The sequence below is a fragment of the Halichoeres trimaculatus genome, unplaced genomic scaffold (genome assembly GCF_033239565.1).
Source record: "Halichoeres trimaculatus isolate MK-OKI-2021-1 unplaced genomic scaffold, fHalTri1.1 fHalTri1_scaffold_22, whole genome shotgun sequence".
NCBI lineage: Eukaryota > Metazoa > Chordata > Actinopteri > Labriformes > Labridae > Halichoeres > Halichoeres trimaculatus.
This window is the reverse complement of record NW_027437200.1, coordinates 11,012,745-11,032,678: the sequence shown is the minus strand read 5'-3', so window position 1 is coordinate 11,032,678 and position 19,934 is coordinate 11,012,745. Positions and strand designations below refer to the sequence as shown.

The following is a 19,934-nucleotide window of genomic DNA, read 5'->3' as shown; positions in this document are numbered from 1 at the left end:
AGAGTTCCCATCTGCTCTCGCTTAAAGACATCTTGAACTCTTCTCACCTGCTCAACAGTCAAAACACACGAGAACACACACACACACACACACACAACTCACTCCTGCACTAATACATCATACATCATCCAATCCATGTTACCTAATGATGGTGCCCTGGGAGCACACACACACACTCACACACACACAGAGTGCAGCTCTACCCTTTTAACAGTGCTACTCTGCCCTGAAGAGGTTACACACCTGCCACAGCCGCAAGAAGACACTCACTTATCTGGTTTCACCCACAGTCTCTGTAGCTGTTACTTCTGCACGCACATAAAGACACAAAAATACCCATCACACGGATAATCACGCAGAATCCAGCAGCACATCCTGCAGGGACGAAATCTAAGCAACAGTGAGTGTGCATCAGCAGTATGTCACTTCCAATAATATCCAATTCAGAATGAATCTAGATGGCAGCATTGTGGGGGAGAAAGGAAATATAATCTCTTGGTGTGTGAGTGTGTTGTGTGTGCAAGACACACAGACGCACACAGAGGGGTAAATAAAAAGCAAGTAAAGGAGAGTGGAATGTAGGTCCAATGCTGTTTCCATGGTGGTTAATAAGATAGAAAAGTCTTAAATGTTTTATTTTGGGTGTGACAATGAGAAAGAGAGAAAGCAAGAGAGACAAAAAAAATCCGGAAATGAAACAAGTTCAGTTCAATCTCCCCAGAGTGCTTTTCTATCCTTACACCAACGATATTTTCCTGCATTTAATCGGGATGCCGTTCTAACAGGGAGGGTGACAGAGGTCAATACAAACACACAGCACGAATACAAAGGATTGTAGAGAAAATCTGATTCAAATAAACTTTCTGCCTCTGTCATTTCTCTTTCAGCGTTAAACCGCCGCCTGTGATCGAAAGCCTAAGGCAGAGCAATCCATGAGAACAGAGAGCAGATCACAGAGGTAATGTACAAGGTTAACACTGTGTGTGGGCCTGTGATTGCAAGTTTCCAGTTTTATTCTAATGACTGGCTGTGTAAAAGAGGTAATATGAATAAGTAATGCTCTCCACAATGTTAAGAAATAGAGCTACATTACCTTTAGGCAAGGTTCAACATCTGACACTGTGGAGGGCTGAAGTCTTCTTCCACATGTGTGAAGCTGTGAAGGAAAAACAAAGACAGCATTAGCTTTCCTTACCCACGAACAAAACAGCATCATAAACTGCACAAAAAGATGCATGACTTGACACCACCCCAAAAGTAAAACCAAAACATTTGTAGTTCCTCCTTCTAATCTTATCCAGTACATATTTAATTTCCCTCTGTGTCAAGGGGACTGTGAGGACTATCTGGAAAAGTTGGTACTGTCACATGAGCACTTACACCTACAGTTAGCAACACTACTTTTCTCTGTTCAAGACAATTTTTTACCAGATAAAAAGCGCAGAGGTAATGTTTTTATTAACAGGCACTATTGTCTGAAATGTAACAACAATCAAACTTTGTAAACCCAGTTTGTAGTGAAGTATAGCTCTGAGACGTGTCTGTGATGTGTAACATTAGTGAATCCTGGTTATGTCCTGCCAGTGCTCATTTACCACCTCCAACCTCACCAAGCAGGGCAAACAAAACTTTTCTCTTTAGTGTATTAAAAGTTCAGCTAACCCCATGTTTTAGCCTTTAGCTTGTGCACTATCACTTTCCCATTTCATTTTTTTTGCTCTGACGTCCTATTTCTTTTTGACAGTTCAGCTCCAGTGTCCACCATTACCACGAAATTGATCCAAAAAATCATTTTCTGCTGGAAAAACACAGATGTCTCAAATTTTCTGCTAAACTTCATTGACTAGTGTGGTGTTGTCATAGAGACTAGTGCTGCAAATCAAATATGTCCAACCCAGCTGAGAGGCGGAGAAATAACATACTCTATTGGTGCTGATGACCTGATTTAAGTTGTGGATGACAATGTTTCTAAAAGTGAGACTTTTCTTAAGATGACTTAGAAATTCCTCATTGTCATTTTAGCAGTTAAAACATGGTTGTAAAAACACCCTTAAAATCAATAAAATAGTTTCTGCCAGAGTAGTTTGTGCCTATAAGGTTGATTCATGACACAACAATCAGTTAACTTTCTAGAGTCAATAACTTTAAATTGTTTGTGTTAGCAGATGGGGTGAAATGTCATCAGCATTACTCAACCAGCTGTTACTGATTAATCCATGTGTATAAACCACTATGTGAGGATGCTTTATTCTCCATTCTAAAGTGACAGATTTCCTTTCTCACTTGTTATAAGATAAGTTGTAGAAGTCAGTTCAAAGTCTCTTGCTTAAGAAGGAAAACCATCCTTTTGTATATTTTCTAGATATCAATACATGAATTGCAATGTAAGTGTATACCAGTGCAGTTTTCAGAGCTGCTCTCAACCTTTAATATTTGAGAATAGTAAGCAGGATTTCTGTAGAAGTGCGCTGAAAGGTGCTACTGCTCAATGAAGGCACGCTTACAACACACTTTTCTAATAAAGCACCTTTGAAAAACAGAAAAAAAGTTTTTCATTTTTAGAGGTTGTGTGGGTTAGTGTCCAATTCTGTTAGTTGTGCAAGGAAATGGTCAGTGAATTGTGATAAATGAATTATGATGGTGTACTAAAATGAAAAATTCCAGCATGACTTCAAACTGAAACTCCATAACAACAGAAGAGAGCAACGCCAGGGATAACCAGATTACACACATCAAATCAGTCTGTGGGGATCTCCCTGTTTACACACAGACTATGTACATTTAGGATACATACTGTAAATAAGTGACAAAAAATGTTACTCAAAAGGTGAGACTAGACTTTAGTTTTGCTTTAGTCTGGAATTTGTTGGTATTTGGACTAAATTTGAATCTACTGATTATATGTAATTCCTATCCAGTAGTTCTGATAAGTAAAAGAGAGGTTTAACTAACCAATACTGCATCATCTTGTGTAAAGTCATGTTTTTCTCCTCACACCTTCTAAGTTCTGCTTCAGTCCTTGGGCTTAAACAATCCTCTTTTTTCGCAGCAGCAGCAGCAGCCAGGAGTTCAACAAAATCACCCAACCACGCTGGTTAAAAAACTGTAGGCATCATGTCCTTCACACCACTAGCAAGCACCACTTCACACCGTCCATGTGAATGAATTTAACAAGTGATCTTTTGTCTTTAACTCTAGAATTTAAAGTTAAAACAATGCTGAACTTTTGCTTATTTAAGTTCTTCCTGTCAGCATTTTGTGGGAGTTTTTTGAGGGGATCCTCAATATTCAGAAAAGAACCAGCTATGGGATACCCCTGAGGCATCTCTGTTCTTTCCAGGATAAAAGGAAGAAAAGAAGCAGAGACAGAAAGACAGACAGAGAGAGAATTGTGGAAGGATACAAAATGGGATGAAAGCATGTCAGAGGAGGAGACAGACAAAAAAAAAAAAGCATGGCTCAGGTGTTGTATGCTTCTGAAACATTGCTCTATAGCAACGCTTTAAACAGGCAAAACAAAGCTGGTAAATTTGTTGCCCTTAACCAGAGGTTTAAAGCCTTTATTTTCAAAATAGCCAGAGAGTGTAGTGTGCATGTGTGAGCCTGCTCTAAAATATTTTTTCATACTTGTGTGAAATTGCTAAATGGTATTGCTAATATTTCAATTGAAAAAAATGTTAAACCTTTTTTTTTTAATTTAATGATTAAAAGAATCACCTTGAACTCAAAGTTGACAAAATAAACAAAAATAACTAAACAAGAATTAAGTGAAGAAAAAACTTTTGTTCATTTTAATGTTTGTTTTATGTCAAGGCTAGATGGAGCCACTACAAGGAGGCTGAAGATCTGCCGTTTGTAGACCCTTGTCCTAAACTTTCCACATGGAGGACAACTTCTCCTGTATTTCCTCTGGACAGCCGGTGGAGACCAAATCTGAGCCAAATAGAAAGTGACAAGACTGCCATGGTCATGTAGGATGTTTGGATAATGTCTTATTTCAATGCCTTTGAAGGCATAAAAATAGCATTCATATATCTTTATGGAGCTGAGGCAACACTTTTGTTCTTGTCATCCTCACTTTTTTAAAAATATCTAAGTCATTAGATCAGAATTCATTAGAAGAAGATGAATGAAAATCATGATACTGACTGGTAAAAAAAGGGGATTTGCTGACTAGAACAGTATTCCTGTAGGTACAGAGCTTGTTCATCGAGCCTGTCCAATTCCTCACATCCTTTAAGCCTATGTGTGAGAGTGCTTTCCAAAGTTCAATTAGGGAGTTCTTGCTTCCCCAAATGAGTTAAATCAAGGCTGCTCAATCGATCCGCAGATCCAGAGGTCGATGGGACCTGGACCAAAGCAGGCATGAAAGAGCTTTTGAAGTGCTCGACCCTCCCCGACATCCTACTTAACCAGCAGATCTGAGAATAACAAGCATTCATTACACAGGCAATCACACACTCAGCTGAACACCCAATTTTGTGTTCCGTTACACAGAAAACCACATCAGTTTGTTCCCATTTTCACATTTCACTCACACCTTCATACATTTTGATGCATGTTCACTGTGCATACTAATGTGTGTCATTTCAGTCGGAGGGTTCGTGTGCAGTGTGCATGAAAAATTTAAGATAACACAAGAACCAGCATCTATATTAGTTTTTGAAGCCAATCACTCGCAACAGGTTCACTGTGAATATGGTTATGCACTCATGTGATGCTTGCATGCATGTGTGTGAGCCTGCTTAAACGGGTGTGTAATGCTTGATATCTACTTTGATCCATCTAGAAATATGTTTGAAGCTGCGATGAAGATCTAAGCAAGCAACAGATTGTAAACCTCGTCAAAGGCAGAGAGGAGCACAGCCATGAAAAGATGGGGGAAGATGTTGGGAAAGAAAGAGGGGTGGAGAGATTCAATGAGGAATACAGCAGTAAAACCATAGATAGTAAGGAGAAGAAAAAACAACTGAGCAGCTAAGAGATGAATGGCACGCAGAGGATACAGAGGAGGAAATGAGAAAAGTGTCAGTGAGGCCTTTAGGCTGTGAGGACCAGAGAGGTCTGATGGAGTATCAGCAGACAGATGAATAGTGAAGCGAGTATAAATGTTTTATTCTACCTCCAGATTATGCCTACATCAGAGAATTAACTTCATTAACAAGGCCCTGGGGCTGGAGGTTAATAACTACACCACATTTATAAGGACATGATCTGGAAACAGGAGGGAGGGGGGTGATAACTGAATGGAGTCAGCCAGTGAAAAAAAGGGACTCGCAGTAAAATTAGCCTCAAAGTATTTACAGTGACCCTACCTGGGTTTAATTTGGGATTTCAACCTGAATCAGGTCAAGTTGTATGAAAAACATTCAAACAATTTTTTCAGCGCCTTACATTGCTGTCCAAAAGCTATTTTCATTTTTGCACTGTGCTCATAAAGTGCAGATTCTCCCGCCTGCCTCAACAGATCAGGTCTCCAAAAAGAGACGAACCCAAACTAAAAAAAACAGTGAGTTCAACAGCCATGATGACGTGTCAAGTACTCTGTGGATTAGAGTGGGTACCTTCATGAACCAAAGTGAACAAAGAAAGAGTAGGGTTAAGCTGAAAAGCAAGTAATATCAAACCTGGTGCCTACGCCAACCAAGAAAACTGCTCAGTGTCATGAGTGGGACTTGATACCAACTTGACTTTTCTGAATCCGAGGAACCAGTGACTCTCTGACAACTTTCACTCACAACCCAGAGATCCCTGCCACACTGAAATCCAATGTAATACACCCACTTCCTTCCACATCCAGCAGTTAAATCAGATTACTAGAAAAACTAGCATCAACACAGTGGATGTTGGCCCTGTTTGTGTCTTATTGCATTGTGACACAACCTATGGTGTCAGATGTGTTGACCATGTCAAAGAGGACTGTGTTTGCTGTTGAAAACCACAGCTATACCTCTATCTGCCTAATAATCCTCAGCACTGAGTGAAAAATTATATCCGAATGAGATGCATTACGGAAATTAACACCATATCAATGAAATTCACAACATAGACCCTATGAGCTGTTTAGAGCACAGCAGGCGGAAGAACACGACAAAACAAGTCTCATCTGAAAAAGAGTGGAACTATTTAAGTGGATCTGTGTCTGGTCCATTTCAGTTCTGTCATGGTACCATAGCTGATAGATTTCACTTCTAGTCAGTGAATCAACTCTCACTCATTCTGCTCAACACAGCAGACTGAGTGAGGTAGAAAGTTGACTTCTTTGACTAATAATACAGAATTTTGTGGGGACTTAAGCAGGGTTTCTAAAAGTGCACAATATTTAGTATGTTTGGTAAATATATGCTGTTAGCTTATCACTTTAGAAGGCTATGTATGGGTACTCAACAGTACTAATTTTCAGTACTTTTGTGCATTTATGGGGTAATACATATTAATTTGTTACTTTGCCAAGGACGTTATGTTTTTATGAGAGTTTGTCTGTTTGTCCGTCTGTTTGTTTGTTTGTTTGTCTGTGAACAACATAACTCAAAAAGTAACAAATGGATTTTGATTACATTTTCAGGAAAGGTTCAAAATGGGATAAGGAAGAAATGATTACATTTTGGGGGTGATCCGGATCACCGTCTGGATCCAGGATTTTTTTAAAAGATTCTTTATCATTGTGAGATAGGGCCGTGATCACCATATGTGTATATAACGCCACCATAAATGGTTGGATTGCTTTGCAAAACAACACAAGACAAGGTCAACATAATTTTTGACAGATGTAAAAGTACAATCCAGATCCTGGCAATATTCTGGATACTAAGAATTCCGGAATATGAAATATGAAATTTATATATGTACTGCGCTCTCTGAGAGCTTTTCTAAGTTTTTTTATTTGATACATGGAGTCCTTAATACATAACACTGCAATGCTGTGTTCATGTCCAGTATGGATATCACCTACTCTTCCACTCTCTCACAGTCACAAGGATGCTTAGGTACCTTTTGATTCTAAGTGAATTGGTACTTTGTACCACAGAAGGAATTTGGTGTACCCATAAAAATACCCAATTCAGTTTCCATCCTTATCTTCAATGCTGCCTCCTGGACCAAGGTATCAACTAACAGACACAGGGTTCCTACCCCTCAGGTCAGTTTCTGTTCTCTCAAAAAATGATCCCACTCAACACATCTCAAGCTCCCTTGTTCATCCGTACTTCCACATGTCTCAGTTGAAACCATAGACTGTAAAAATCAATGGATGTTCGCTTGCTCCGCTCGGGGTGAGGCCTCCACAAAAACTGCTCCCCCTGGTGGCTGGCTGCATATAGGTCTAGATGGCTTGTGGTCAAAGTTAAAAAAATGAATACTCCTCATTTCTCACGTCCAGTTGTTGTGGTGATTTGAAGATATCATTCGGCTGTCTTGTATTAAAGTCCTCTTTTTTCCAAAAAGTTTCATTTTCATTAGTTATATGAGGTTAAAAACTAGGCTTTACATCACATTTAACAATGATTGACAGCTGCCGTTCTGGTATATTTTTTTCTGGGGATTGTAAAATATGTCTGGAGGTAGAATCAAGAAGTGATTAGACTCTAGAAAGAAAAAAAATATATATTATTTTTGTCACCCAGCTCCGCTTAGATTCCCCCAAAGTTCCTCACAGTCTCTACTGTGCAAAATCCGGCTACAATTGCTGCCAATGGCTGCACCTGTGACGGGGTATTTTGGCTTCAAAACCGTACAATGATAAAAGTCGGAGCCACGCTGTCCACTCTATATACAGTCTATGGTTGAAACCGGTTATCCCTGCTCTTTGTGAAGGAAGAGAACTTTGATCCTATGAGAGGATCTTACTGTCTGTTCTCACAGAGATAGAGATTGCTACAAAATGTCTTGATGTGATTCCTAAAGACAAATATATATTGACCTGGGTATATTTAGTTTCAGTTGCTTATGTAAATCCATTATCAGGTATTACACCACATGGCTGCATAATACTCAAACCCAGTTGACTGAAATCAGTGTGATTATTTGATTCAATGTAGTGTGTAGAAGTAGAAGGGCTTATCACTTTTCTGTATGCTTAACCTATTTATTCACTCATGACCTGGCTCTTCTGGCATGTCTGTAGTAATTTGATGTAACACATTGTTCATCTTTGTGATTTCTAATGTGTTACAAACAAAACACAAAGATGTAAAGTAGGCTTCATGCAGCTGTGGACATCATGCTGTGAGAGTGCCTCTGTCTAACTGGCCCTGGCAGCCTGACAGACTTCAAACAGTGGCTTTAGATAATCCTCATAATGTAATGTATGCAATCTCATAATGCATATTACACATATGGTATTATGCAACACACAATCACCATAATCTCCCCCTGCTTTCTATGGATAGGGAGTCATGGATCTATTTTGTTCCTGTGGACAGACACACATGCTCTGTGCTCTCCCCGAGCGTAAGTCATATTGCAGATGTTCATATCCAGTATCTGCCAGCCTCCGTTTGTTTGTTTTTGGCCCTGTGTGTGAGTGTGTGTATGTGTGTATGATGCTGAGAGGTACTGGCAGCATGGTGCTCAGGCTTCCGTCCCTTGCTAATGTCACACACACAGAATAGCAGAGAGCCTGGGGGAGCTAGATAGCTCAAGAGCACACACTCACTCAAACACACATGCTTATCTTGTATAAATAAATGAATATGAACCCTGAGAGTGAGCGTTAAACTTAGCTTACTCACAACTGCTCAACGTGCTCCAACACTGACTATCCTGTAGAGTCCCTTCACTGCTATGGATTTCTTTTCATATGTGGACACACACACTGCAAGCTGTTCATTTCAGTGCTATGTTCTGCTGTGGGGCCAATGACACATACAGATACACTCACACAGCTCACGACAAAAGACACAACACTGCTCAAACACTTTCCATGACATAGCCATATACAGTGAAGCACTACCCAACACACACAGAGACTATACACCAGTCATCCTGAGAGATCCTCACACTCCGACTGTGAGTGTTTGCGCTACATTCACCCCGCACACCTCGACAAAAAGCTTTCATGTCACGGTTATTTGTTGTTGCCAAATGTTCACTCCAGATGACTTGCAGTTTTAGCTCCAAACAATAAAAGCAAACAAGTTTGAGGGAACCAGCTGCCACTTTTCTGAAAAGGCTCCATGAACACAGGATTAAGTCGAGCTGACTTTTTTAGAATCAGAGTGTCAGTAGTGGTAACATCAAGGGATGGGGCATTTGCTGCAAGATGGGCGCATATGTGCAAAATGCTTCTTCTACACCGCGAGGGGGGAGATATTTGTGGTTGTTGGATTCAGTTCAATTAACTTCCATCCTTATCCGTCCTTGCTGAGTTTTCTCTCCCACTGTGGTGAAATCCTTTGTTGTTTTCACTCCATCTTTCATTTTCTCTATCTGTTTTCGCCAATTCTCATCTTCATCATTCTTCCCGCTCCAGTGGCTGCTCACTGCTGTCCTCCAGCTAAGGAGTAAGTCCACTTTACAAGTCCTTTGGCTCTGCACTCAGCCACGCTCATAAGAGCTGGCACTCGCCTGCTGTCTCTCTCCTCTGTTTCTTTAATTTCAAAAGTAAATACCCATGCGGTGATGAGAAATTACTGTTCCTACAGATGAATGCCAAAAAGAGGTGTGGCTCACTGTATCAGCGCGCCTGTGAGTGTGTGTGTGTGTGTGTGAGTGTGTGAGTCATGCCAAGAAGCAGTGCAGTTTGATAACAGAGCAGATGGATAACAGGACCGTGTTTGATTTGTTTGTGCTCAGGAAATGGGACCAACAGAGCTGGGCTAAAACTAATGATGTTAAATGGAGCTGATTCTCTCAATAGCTCAATGCTTTCTCATATGTAAAACAACAAAAACAAAGTCTGCTCTGGCCTCTCTCATTTAGCTGCAGCAACACAAGGAAGAAAAGTGTGTTTTCACAAGAACTAATAACTTTCAGGGAATAAAAGACAGAAGATTTCTTCTTTGTTTTTTCATTTTCAGACTCATGCTGGCACTCATGCCCTCCTGAAATCATTCCTGCTGAGGTCTGAGGTAAGAATACATAGATCCCAGTTCTGGTATAGGGTGAGAAAAGGCTGCTTTGTGGTGCCGATCTAGGACACCAGCTCTATGCCTTTTTACAAACTCGTATGACATCACATGCATGCAGCTGTCAAGAAAAGAGGTATGCTAGCATGGCAGCGGCTAACAGCAAAGGCTCTGTGGTGTGGAGGCATTTCGCTTTCGATACACTGACAACAACAAGGGTGACATGCAGCATAATGGTAAATGGTAAATGGACCAGTGCTGGGTGGGCCAGAAAGATTTACCCATCGTATATCTCTATTTTGTTTGCTTAGCTTTTGTCCTAGAAACTTAAAATTTTGGATAGTTTCTCTTAAAAGGTATAGCTTTTGATGTACCCGAGTTCATTTGTTTACTCCTAATGTCATGAAACGATACAAGGAGACTAGTAACACCACCAGCAAGCCAATCCCTGGAAGAAAACGTTCAGTCCGGATCAAAAGGGTTGTTGAGATGATGAGGAAGAGAATCCAAAGGAATCCTCTAAAGGAGCATGAGGGCAACAGAAAAGGAAGTGAACATCTCAAGAACTTCACTGAGAAGAATCATCAAAGCACTAAAAATGCAACACAGACAACTAGTTTCAGCAGCTTCTAAGAAAAAACAGCTTGACAGGGGGTAAATGATGCTGCAGGAGATCCAGAGAGCCACAGACAAAGATCTGGTTTGGTCTGATGAGAAGATCTTCATCGATCAGGCAGTGGTCAGTTCCCAGACTGACAGGGTTTATACACATAGTGCACAGAAGCCAGCTGGAGTCATGGTGTGAGCTGCTGCTGCATCTGATGGCTCAAAGTCTCCTTTGGTCTTCATTCAGGAGGGTGTGAAAGTGAACAGCCAGGTGTTCCTTCAAATGCTTGAAGAAAAAGTGTTGCCTTGGTGTACCAATGCGTTTGGAAACCAGTTTGTCTTCACACTAGATGGTGCAGCAGCTCACACATCCAGTGTCGCACAGGCCTGGTGCAAGCAGCACTTTCCTGGCTTCTGGGACAAGAACATGTGGCCTCCGTCAAGTCCAAATCCAATGGACTTTGGGATCTGGTCTATCCTGGAGAGAGGGAGGTCTTAAGAGTATCTCACAGCAGTGTCACCGCTTTGAAGACAGCTCTGATGAAGTCATGGTCAAAACTTGATGCAGAAACAGTGCGGCGCTCATGCCAGGCAGTGCCAGGTCGTCTCCAGGCTATGATAAGAGCAAAGGGCGGCCATATTGAGATGTAAGTCTTTTTGGTGACAGAGAATAAAGTATAGACACTGTGTTCAATGTTTGTTGTATTTGTCTGCAAGCATTTTTGGATAATGCAGAAAAAACAATGAGTAAATCTTTCTGGCCCATCCTGTACTTGTATAGCGCTTTTGTAGTTTCTCAGACCACAGTCACACACTGATGGCAAAGGTTTCTACAGGGAGCCATCAGTTTTAACTAACACATTCACACACCACTGACCAAGAGTGGGAGCAATTTGGGGTTCAGTGTCTTGCTCAACGACACTTCGGCATGTGACTTCAGGAGCTGGAATTGAACCCCCAGGAAGTTATAGTTATAGTTTTAGACAAACAGCCTCTGCAAGTGGCCCACAGTAGGTCACGCAGGTTATTATTGTTGGGCATTGGTCCATATCCAAAGCACAGGTATTGCTATCAGGACCAGAAAAGTTGAATCAGTGCATCCCTAGTCTGAGGGGTTTTAAAAAGACATCGACAATCCACAAACTCAAAGAAAACTATGAATAGCTGAAAATTTAAGCAGTTTCAAGGAGAAAAATCTCCCTTTCTGTTGTATTCACACAGCAGTGGTTGGGATGTGTGTTAGCTGAGTGAAAAAGCTAAGCAGAGCGACTGATATAGCATGACAACAGAGTGGATTATAAGCATTTAGAAACAACCGCCATCCACTCCTGCTTCATTTTATTTATTCCACTGCGATCCCGTCCATTGCTCGATCACTTTTGATCCTCATCCCCTCCTCTAATCCAATCAGATACATCAGCAGACACGACAGGCCACGCACTAAAACAGACAAACCAGCCGGTCCAGTGAAGCTGACACTTGCAAGATCACAGTCACACATGCATGCACTCGTGAACACACCGTCACAAACACATCGCATGCAGCAGCAGCCTGCAGTCATGCATGCAACATGGAAGGGAAGTGTGTGTATCTGTGTACTTCTGTGTGCATGTGTGTGTGTGGTCTTATCAGATTACATAAGCAAGGTTTGGGTTTATGCTGCTGTGACAGATTACACACAAATGAATAGGGGATGAGGCCAAGCAAGAGAGGGATACAGCAGCAGGGAAATAAAAGACTAAAACAGATAAGTAAATTATGGAATATGATGCAAGATGAAGCATTTTAGGACAGGGCAGAGCACAATCTCTGAGGGGATACTGAGCTAGGCAGGAGGAGACAGTAACAAGGACCCATGCTGGAAATTGAGAAAAGGGTTGAGGATGAGAGGATAGAGAAAAAAACAACAACCTAGGAGTGGAGTGACAGAAAGAGGATGGAGGAGGGCACAGGTGAAGAGGCTGTGGAGAGTATTTGGAGCTGGAAGGCTAAAGGGAGCGAGAGCAGAGGAAGCGAGACCAACGGGGGGATTAAGGGATGTGAGAGGACAGAACAGGAAAGAGACTGATAGAAAAAGACAGACAGGAGTAAACCTGACGAGGGAAAAAGAAAACACTGTAGGAGCAGAAGAGAGTGCACGGCAGGACGGAAAAGAGCAAGGGTGTAGAGGTGGAAGGAAATGAAAATGACAGTAAAGTGGTAGACGGAGAGAAACCAAAAAGGCAATGTCAGTCTAACTGGTCTAGAAGATGACAGAAAAGAGATTTTTTTGTGACTCTAAAGCTGCAGTAATCCATATTTTGATATTAACAATGAGCAGAACAAGTATGTTAACTTGACAGAGGATGTTCATGGTGACAAATCTTGAGAATTCAGAACAAATCTACAGCATGTTTTAGCTTTAAGGTCTGCAGTTCAGTGTTTTGAATCACTACAGTCACTCTTCCACAGAGAGTTATCACCAGCTCTGCAGTGCCCCCCTGCTTAACAGAGCCATTTGGTATCTTTCAGCTCATTGTTTTGGTTTGAAGCCTAGCAATGTTTTGCATCACTATCGCCGCTGTCGCAGACTTCGTTTCGAGCAGAAGATGGCAGCTGTTTCCAGAAACGCAAAGTACACTGCCTCTGCTGTACCAAACAGAGGATTTAATGTGAACAAATGGAAGCATTTAGCAGCTAATCTTACAGATTTTCCCATCAAGACATGGTGGAGAATACAGCAGAGCAGAAGCTGAGTGAATATTGGCGTTCTGTTCATCATGTGGTGGTGAGTAAATAGGCAAGCTGGGTTATTGATTATATGAATGCTGTTTTCACAGCTTTGTGTGCTCTTAAAATGCAGAACATTTCTAAATATGTGGAGAATTGTTCATAACACTGTGGGAATTTTATCTTTTTATTCCTCTGCTTTTACTCGACTGGGGGGTTATGAAATATTTTTTTCACAAAGTGAAGGTGGAGAAAAAAAAACTGCTACCATGTGGAAAAACTCAATCCTTATTTTTTCATCATATCCCTCTCTCCACTTTGAGTTTGTTAGAGTAGCTGTTTGGGAGAGTATAACCATCTTTAAGTGCTTGACCCGGGGCCGTTACTGCAGCGAGGCAGAAGAAAATACAAAACATGAAGCCATTTCAGCTTTTTTTCAGGTACAAAAGTATTGTTGATGGACGTTAAGTTTGAATGTTAGAGCTCTTTCATGCACTTGATTCTCAACCTGTTCAGTGCTGTTCTGCACGTATGTGTTAAATGGGGCCAGAGTGTTGGACCAACAACCATGTATGCTCAGAATTTGCAGTTGCAGTCCTTATAGATTATTTTTGCCTCATCGTAATGTTAGAATAAATACCACTGAGAAATTGCAGCACATGACCGCTAGGTGCCGCCCTGTTGGCTATGGCTGCCTTTTTCAGAAGCTCTCTCTTCTTTGTCTGTTTCTTGTAATTTTTTCGTCTCTTTTTCATAATCTTTGTATTTGGAGTGGATCATTACTTTGTATGGCTCATTTGTTGGTCATGGACACCAAACTTTTTGTGGCTTCAGTGATATTTTTACTACTTTTTCTCCTGTGTTTGTCTGGAGACCCTACATGTAACCATGGCTGCATTGTTTACATGTGAGCTCAGCTGTTAGCAGCCTGTAGCATGTCAATGCTAACTGGTGTAAGGCCTGATGTCTTCCCACAAGGTGAGGAGAAGGAGGTGAGGATGACGTGCTGGTTCTCAGGTGTGAGCTAAGAAGTGACGACATGAACCTGTCCTTCCATCCATCGTAATTGGGAACGTAAGATCTATCTCCAATAAGATGGACAAGCTAGCTGTGCTAACCCAGCAACAGAGGGAATACCAGAGGGCAGAGTAGCATCATGCTATTCCCAGACATGGCTAACGAAGCTAACATCAGACACCAACGCCACATTGGAAGAGCTTCACCTGCTGTGAGCAGACAGGCACTTTGAGACACTTTGGCAGCTTTATGACAGGGCAGTCTTTTGTTCATAGTAAAAGTGGCCTTTGCAAAAATTATGTCGTTAAAAAAGAATTGAACCTTACATTTCATACACGGTCTGAAGACTGATGATTTTAGTGCAGGGTCAGAGTCAAAAGGCAGTAACAACATGGTATCACGACAATCACATCAGCACCATGGACAGCGCCTCACACCAAACAACCAGAACAGAAGGACAGCTCAAACAGATCATTCTTCTATTCTCCCTTTTCTTTCAATCTGTGATGGCAAGTTACCAAAAGAGCAGCAAATATTTCTAAACCACTTTTCATGAACTATTCAAGCTCACACATTTAAACAACAATGATGGATAACCTGACACCAGATAGACTTCTCCACGTAAATCCCGCAATATCAAAATCAGAAATACTTCACTAATCCCAGAGGGAAATTTGGTAACAGGAGCAGCGGTAACAGGTAGCCTGCGTGGTCGACACATGCACACGTGTTGATACGAATTTAACGTAACGCCCCATGTACTGAGTTTGGAATCTTTCAAATTCTGTTTCCTCAGACAATAAACATAATGTAGTTATTATTAAGATGAAAAAGAATTGTAATGACTAAAGAACAATATTCTTGAAAAGGAATCTGACATTTAATTTGGCTTTACAGTTCCTTGTATTGCTCCATTAGTCAACATGGAGGAGCCAGAGTATTGTAGGCAGTCAGTTAGGCAGCCTACAGTACCCTACTCAGTACTAACCGATTTTTATTGATTAACACATTTTTTTTGTTGTGGATGGTTTTTCAAAAATAAAGACTTTGAAGTGTTTTATTCTTTTCTTGCTACAGTGCACCTTTTGCCCTAAGGAGTCTGTAGTCCCCCCGTCCTTCACTGAGATGCACACTCAGCAACAACATGGCTACCGCTAACGAGAACGAGATGTTTGTTCCCAAAACAGTTGTCTACTACAACACAACAGAAGTGCAGCCACAATGGAAGTTAAGAGGACAAAAAGAAATCTTATTAAATAAAATTGTTTCGTTTTGTGGCTTTGGGCGTTGCCATGGCAACCTATGATACTCTGACGGCGACAGCTACACCCCTATTTATTATAGATGAAGTTAATCATTTACTTGTTCTTAAAACTTTTCTGTGTCTGTTTGGATAAGTAACCTCTTTTAATTTCCATTGCTGCGGAAATTCCCTTGTGTTGTGGCGTTTGCATTTGTGTTTTTGCTCTTGCATTCCTGATGTAGCTTTTGTGAATCGTCTGACACCCACCGGCCACTGTAGTTATCAGTGGTTTGGCGTGGAACAAGGCCCATTCCAACAAAAGGCAGCAGCACAACAAAAAGATCTCAGCTTCAAAACAGAGGCGTTAGTTGCAAGTTTTCTCTGTCGTGTGTATTTATCGTTTTCTTTGAGAGATGGGAAAAAATGGAGAAAAATCTGAGATTTTATAAAACCCTTTGGCTTCACTTTTAGAGACCTATCTTGTCATCCATCGTTTTATTTGGTAGTTTAAACTGTGCCACTAAAACATAATGCCATTTTACATGTTTCTGACATAGAGAGACAGTGAGAGACAGAGAGAGATTGAATAGAGCCAAACCAGAGATAGGTCAGAGAGAGTGGGGCAGACATGGAGACAGCAGAAAATTAAAGAGTAAGGCTGTACAAACAGGGTGGAGGGGGAACAGAAAGAAAAATGACAGAGCAAAGAAAAAAGGGGGAGGAGGTGGAGGGAGTCAGAAGGAAACCACCAGGGAATAAATCCCTGCCTCCAAAAAAAACCTGCGTCTTCTGTACCACAACCAGTAGCTGCTCCAGAGAGACTCACAATCTCCTCGATGTAGCCTAATGCCTCTGAATCCACCCAAAAAAGACATTGCTTTAAAACCCATCCACTCAGAGAAGCTTTGCTGGCTGGTGGATTCTTCTTCTGAGCCCATTTTCACAGCTGATTGGACACGTGTGTGATTGTCCATTTCACATTAAGCATGTCGTTCATGAATTCAAAAGAGCAGATTGTGTAGAGGCTGGCCTTGGAGAGCAACTGAAAAAAAGACAGACCAATGTTTTTTTTTTCCTTCCTTCTGTCTCTCCCTTTATCCCTCAGAAACTGTAACCAACAACGTCACTTTTCAACACTTAGCCGTTTCTCGTGCTGCCAAGCATCAAGAAATTCACAGCATGTTATTTAAGGCAATGACAACAATAAAAGCATCGCCGGGACAGTTTGCCCTGGGCATGCAGATCACAAACACAGCTACAGGCACAGAAAAAGACTTGTTCACAGACACAGTCACTGTCTCACACACACACCAGTCCAAATGTGTGTGTCACAGACTTGGGTTCCTCATAAAACAAATGGTTCCCTCCACCTTGGTGTTTTCTATTTTTAGCAGCAGCAGCAGGGTGAGCTTCTCTGCATATCAATGCCCTGCTCATCTTTAAACATCATCTGGCGGGACAGCAGTGAGGGTGCATCAAGCTTTTCTGTTTTGTTTTTGTCTGCCTGGAAATGTAAGTCTGTCAGTTACGGGGTGTTCCTGCAAGGGAATGTGTTCAAATGTTGGTGCACTTTTTCAGATGTCTGCCTGCTCAATCCTGAGTGTAGCTACGTGTGGCCTCCATGACTCAAGGACAGTGAGGAAGACAGTGAGTGGTCGCAGTCATGTGCGACTGAAGGTAATCTCTAAAGATGAAGGAGACATCCTGGACAAGGGTTCTGGCAAACTCCCCCATGTCTGATTACACAAACAAATGATTTTTTGCTCACCTGCAGATTATTGATAGTTTGATTGACACACATAAGTAAAACCTGCTGCTTCTCAAAAATAATACTCTTATCATTTTTTGCTTTAGACATCAGTTTTTCTCAGAACATCCCACCTTACAGAAGAAAATCCCTTTTTGTGATATGGAGGGATCATGATTTGTAACTACTGGCAGCACAGAGGGCAGCACACTGCATGGCCATAAATGCTCGAGAAGTTGTTTGACTTTTACCTACTTCCACTGTAAATCAGTCCATATCCACAAAGAAATACTCGCTGACAAGCAGGATAGGGTCCAGGCAGGTGTTAGGCACACCTGTCCAACTGCCCGTTAGCGCAAATTTCTAATCAGCCAATCACATGGCAACAACTCAATATGTTCAGGCATGTAGACATGGTCAAGATGATCTGCTGCAGTTCAAACTGAGTATTTCAGAAACTGCTGATCTACTGGGATTTTTACCCACAGCCATCTCTAGGGTTTACAGAGAATGGTCCCAAAAAGAGAAAATATCCATTGAGCAGCAGTTCTGTGGGACAAAATGCCTTGTTGATGCCAGAGGTCAGAGGAGAATGGACAGACTGGTTGGAGCAGATGGAAAGGCAACAGTGACTAAAATAACCACTGGTTACAACCGAGGTCTGCAGAAGAGCATCTCTGAACACACAACACGTCCAACCTTGAGGCAGATGGGCTACAGCAGCAGAAGACCACACCGGGTGACCCTCCTGTCAGCTAAGAACAGGAAACTGAGGCTACAATTCACACAGCAACACCAAAACTGGACAATAGCAGATTGGAAAAACGTTGCCTGGTCTGATGAGTCTGGATTTCTGCTCCACATTCAGATGGTAGGGTCAGAATTTGGCGTCAACAACATGAAAGCATGGATCCATCCTGCCTTGTATCAACGGTTCAGGCTGGTTTAAAGTCCACAGCCTACCTGAGTATTGTTGCTGACCATGTCCATCCCTTTATGACCACAGTGTACCCATCTTCTGATGGTTACTTCCAGCAGGATAACGCTCCATGTCATAAAGCTGGAATCATCTCAGACTGGTTTCTTCAACATGACAATGAGTTCACTGTACTTAAATGTCCTCCACAGTCCCCGGATCTCAATCCAATAGAGCACCTTTGGGATGTGGTGGAACGGGAGATTCTCATCATGGATGTTCAGCCGACAAATCTGCAGCAACTGTGTGATGCTATCATGTCAATATGGACCAAACTCTCTGAGGAATGTTTCCAGTACTTTGTTGAATCTATGCCATGAAGGATTAAGGCAGTTCTGCAGGCAAAAGGGGGTCCAACCTGGTACTAGCAAGGTGTACCTAATAAAGTGGCCAATGAGTGCATATTGCCCTTCACAATCATACTGTGACAAAACAATGTAGGTCTACAAATTACATTACAGAACAACACAACAGCAGGACACCTTGCATTAAAAAGAAATGTCACGTATCAAAGGCAAATTTAGAAAGAAATACATTTTGATGTGCTCAACAGAGTCTTTTTCAGTCAGCTTCAATACCTCTGTAGCCTTCACTAAAACTTCTGCTACATGAGCATCAGTGAAAAGTCTCTTGCATCACACCAGTTTGTAGCACCCAGCAATGCATTTCTCACTTATCACTGAAATGGGCAATAACTGTCAAATAGAGCTTCGTGGTATGTGAAGTCCAATCATTGCAGATGAGCGCATCCTCCACCTTTTATCTCATGCTGGCACGAAGAACTGGAATAGGGTTTTATTTATTTCTTTTTGGTCGCAGAGTCCCAAATTCTTCCTCTGTCAACTTCTTCTTGTTCTGCCAGTTACTTTCGCTGACATTGCCTTCTTTTGTGTTATCTATGCCATCCTTGGGAGTCATGAAGAGCTGGCAAGAAGTTTTGTTCAGAGCGCTGTATTTTTTTTTAATACATGAACAATGACATTATATTTAAATCACACAGACAGAAGATTAATGATTCACTCTATCAATATTTTGTTTCACACCTGGTGAAGAGGCAAAAAACTCCGACATGTGCAGCTTTGCAGGATTCACTTAGTCCTGCACACCTTATTTTATTTCTTTAAACATCATCAGACATCCAGTTTAATGTGAATATGAGCAGCTGAGTTAAAATATTTTCAGATTACAGTGTCGCTATGGATGGTACAGACAATGAGATAATAATAGGCTCTTTTTAAAGGAATTAATGAAACTATTTTTGAACCTTTTTTTGTTTGTATCATCCTAAGTCATTTAAATACTTTTGTTCAACAAATATTCTACTTTTCTCTAGATTAAAAAAACTCAACTAAAAAATAAGCTTACTCTTTCTCAGTGTGTCAAAAGCCACAAGATGAAACAGTGACGTGATATTTGTTTACCTGTAGTTGTGCTCTCCGGTTCACATATTTGTTTACTCTCTATGACAGATTTTTATGAATATGAGCTTTTTGATTTTAGAAATGGAGCCTTGTTGTCAGTGCTTAAAAAAAGATAAAACCCTAACCTGGCTAGACATGACTAAATAGACTT

At 41.3% G+C, this 19,934-nt stretch overlaps 1 protein-coding gene across 1 annotated transcript in view; it reads right to left on the bottom strand.

Annotated features, from left to right (window-relative positions):
* slc8a4b (solute carrier family 8 member 4b) overlaps positions 1 to 19,934 on the bottom strand; it is a 159,806-nt gene that overhangs the window by 133,776 nt on the left and 6,096 nt on the right. The window contains exon 2 of the mRNA XM_074661905.1: positions 1,094 to 1,156. The gene's annotated coding sequence lies outside the window, so the exon portion shown is untranslated. The remainder of the gene's footprint in view (positions 1 to 1,093; positions 1,157 to 19,934) is intronic.